This window comes from Brassica oleracea, chromosome C9, assembly GCF_000695525.1.
Source record: "Brassica oleracea var. oleracea cultivar TO1000 chromosome C9, BOL, whole genome shotgun sequence".
Lineage (NCBI taxonomy): Eukaryota > Viridiplantae > Streptophyta > Magnoliopsida > Brassicales > Brassicaceae > Brassica > Brassica oleracea.
Genome location: NC_027756.1, coordinates 38,093,143 through 38,097,461, shown reverse-complemented (window position 1 = coordinate 38,097,461; position 4,319 = coordinate 38,093,143).

The window sequence follows — 4,319 nt, the reverse complement described above, 5'->3', positions numbered from 1 at the left end:
ATTTTAGGGCCAAGGTAAATGTTTCACTCGACTGTGCCTATTACAATCCTCTTTCATCACTGTTGTTTGCGTTTTGATATCCAATTTCATGTTTGATAAAAACAATGTCGTAATTTGGGGATTACTCTTATGTAAAAAACTTTTAAAAAATCTTGGAGCCAAGGCAAATGTTTCACTCGACTGTCTCGCTTCCTCTCGGCTTTAGTTATATATGTTCACATTCACATAGATTAGAACTTCATTAAGGATAATATGAAAACCAACTGCAGAAGACGGTAACAGGTTGGTGACATAACTAGCAGTGTAGTCAGCATCTACCCAGTATGACTAAAATTTAGGTCCAAATGAATATTTCTGTTTTAATAAGAAAGATTAATTATCAACATAAACATAATTCGAATAATAGTAATATTAATTGTATAATAGAAATAGTCATACAATATATTAATCAATAACTTACATTAAATTTTGAAAATGTGATATGAACTAAAACTTTTTTTAACAAAAACATCAATTAAAGATATGTGAATGTGAACATATATAACTAAAGCCAAGAGGAACCGAGACAGAGAACCCCTTTTAAGTATTGGGTGGATGTTTACTACACTGCTAATTATGTCACAAGAACAGATCTCCAACTATCCCAAAGACCCTTGCGGCTGCGTTAAAACATCCAGGTTGGACAAATTCTATGGGAGAAGAAATGGAATCACAGCGTCTCAATGAAACTATGTCTCTTGTTCCCAAGCATCCTAACATGCATGTGTTAGGCAGTAGGTGGATACATACGGTGAAACTAAAGGCAAATAGAACTTTGGATAAGCTAAAATCTCGACTTGTGGTGTGTGGTTTTGAACAAGAATAAGGAGTTGCTTTTATTGAGACTTACAGTCTGGTTGTGAAGACTTCAACAATCAGATTGGTTCTTAATGTTACAGTGGGAAATGAGTGGAAAGTGCGTCAGTTTGATGTTAAAAATGCCTTCTTTCATGGGGAGTTAGTTGAGGAAGTCTTTATGGAACAGCCACCTGGTTTTGTCAATCCTTCAAAACCGGATCATGTTTGCAGACTACATAAAGCTCTTTATGGATTAAAAACAGGCCCTCGTGCTTGGTTTAATAAGTTCACAAATTTCTTGCTGGAGTTTGGCTTCAAGTGCAGCCCTGCAGATCCATCTTTATTCACATATCACCGTGGTGACCAAACCTTGATCCTACTACTCTATGTGGATGATGTTCTCTTAACAGGCAACTCTTCCTCTGTGATGGTGTGTTTTGTTAAAGAACTGAGCAGTACCTTCTCAATGAAGGACATGGGCGAGATTCACTAATTATTTGGCATCCAAGCGCAATATCATGATCAAGGTTTGTTCCTCAATCAGTCTATGTATGCAGAAGATATTTTATATGAAGCTGGGATGGCCACAGCGAATCCTATGCCTACACCCTTGCCTACGAGACTGGATGAAGTCTATACAGATACAAAGCTGTTTCCTGAGCCGACATTCTTCTGCAGCATTGCAGGGAAACCGTAATACCTTACTCTTACTCGACCGGACATCCAATTTTCCGTGAATTTTATTTGTCAAAGGCTGCACTCACCCACAATAAGTGTCTTCTCTATGCTCAAACGAATTTTGCGATGCATCAGAGGAACAGCTATGTACGGGTTGCATTTGTTCAAAGACAGTTCCCTATCTCTTTCCGCATTTAATGATAGTGATTGTGCTGGATGTCGTGATACACGTCGGTCTACGACAGGTTTCTGTGCGCTCCTTGGCTCTAATGTAGTCTCATGGTGTGCAAAGTGACAGCCTACAGTGTCAAGATCGTCTACTGAAGCGGAATACATAGCTTTGGCACAGACGGCTTGTGAGCTAACTGGGCTCAACTATATTCTTCGCGATCTCAAGATTTGTCAACCCCATCCTGCTCTCTTGCGGTGTGATATTCTGTCTGATGTGCACTTATATGCCAATCCCAGTTTTCACAGCAGAACCAAACATATGGAGGTTGACTACCATTATATTCGGGAGAAAGTGGCGCTTGGCTTGGTTTAAGTTCGTCATATCCCTGGAGCACAACAGCTCGCTGACATCTTTACCAAGCCGCTCCCATGTCAATCGTTCACTATCCTGAGGAACAAAATTGGTGTAGGGTCTCTACAACCCCCAAGTTTGCGGGGGAGGTGGGGAGGGTGAGCAATGAAAAATACAAATTTAGTTCTTAAGTTTTGAGTTATTCACAATATTTTGAATTATTCACAATATTCACCGGAGAAAGTTCCACAATTTTTATGATTTCAAACACAAAACTATGATTCATAATCATGACAAAGTGAGCAGTTCTCTTCTCTGCTATTGCCAGTTTTTTTTAGTTTTGTTCTCCTTTAGAAAGCCATAACGATTCATAAACTCGTAGTTTGCCGTTTTCATTTAATGTAAACAACATTGGTTCCTCTATGTACACAAGTTATACAAATAAAACATTCCAAAAGTTTGTGACTTATATAGATGAGCCTCTTACTTCACAATTACTATAAAATATTATTTAAAGGTAAATTCTCCATAATTCTATAGAACCTCTATAAATTGCTAATGTTGAAACTTTGAAATTTTATTAATTTATAGAAATATTATTTTATAAAAGTTTCTTTATTTAAATTTCTTATTTTAAAATTTATTTATTCTAAAGTAAGAAAAATATTTGATTTTATCGTATAGACATTAATTGTTATTTTTTTAAATTTTATATTTATATTAATTTTATTTTATTATTTGGTGTATATAATATGTATTGCATAGAATTTATCTCATCAAAAATATATTAAATGTTAAGAAAATATAAAGATAATTCTACTGTGAATATAAAACAAACAACATAATAATAAGTTTTTACTTATATAAAATATATATACATATAAATTTTTAATTTATAATTTTAATGAGACCATATATTTACATAGAATTTTCTAAAAAAATTATTATCTTATTATTTTATCAATTTGTGTCAAATTTTGAATTGATCCAACTTGAAACTGATAAAATTTATTAATTTATAGATATTATTAATTTATCGAGTATTAATTTGTAGATGTTCAACTGTATATATGCTCTTTTCATGAAACACTATTGTCACTGGTTTCTTCTTTAGCGTTATAAGACCATCTCCAACCCACCTCTATTTCTATTTCTATATTTTCCTATAAAATAGAGAAACTCTATTATAGAGGTGAAAATGCTCCAATGTATGCCTCTATAATAGAGTTTCTCTATTTATAGGGGAAAATATAGAGATATACTAGTTTCACCTCTAAATATAGAGGTAAAAAGTAATTTTCCTCTATATTTTCCTCTAAAATAGATGAACTCTATTATAGAGGAATACATTGGAGCATTTTCACCTCTATAATAGAGATCTCTATTTGAGAAAAAATTATAGATGTGTACATTGGAGATGCTCTAATGTTCGCATTATACATAATATATAACATAACACAGATCGTTCAAGGATGACTCGTTCGAGAGGTCTGTTTCTTTTCGTCAAGCTTCTTTCGCAACTCGCAAGAGACGTTTTTTGTCTTACTTCATCTCTATTCTGTAGGCATTTGTGAATCTGTGATAATCTAATTTTATTGGAGATGCATCCATATTTCTATATGTTGAAACAGAGACTCTTAATGTTGCGAAGCAATTAAATTCAAAACGTTTATGCAACTATATTTCATACTAGGGGTTAGCGCGGGTGAATTTATAATAAAATTATTTTATACTAAAATATATTTTAATTTTATAGAACAATTGAAATATTGCTTTAAATTGAACATGATAAATTTATTTATTTTTAGATCATATTGAAAATTTAATTTAATTTTGTTAATTTGAGTTAAAAGAAACCACTAACGTTTTTTAAGTGAACATAAAATTTTAAATAAGAGAATTTTAAAAATGTAATGGTCTATATTTATTCTTTTGATTTTTATTCTTTGATAATATAGACAAACATTTTTATTGTTGTGGACGTCAAATATATATATGTCAACACCTTTCAACTAATGTACATCTTTAACAATTTTACATGTAACATGTATTTAAACGACAGTGGCACAGGCAATGTAGATTTGGATGTACTCAGCGATGCTTGGATGTTGCAATTTTGAGGCTTTTAATCTTGTTTTGGGGAAATACTTAACGTGTACACTGCTTAATTGTATGGTTATGTATTCTTTAAAAAAAGTTAGTAAACATCTAAAGTGTATCATAAACTGCCTACGTAGACTACCAAACGTAGACTACCAAGTGTTTAGAAGTACGAAGTTCA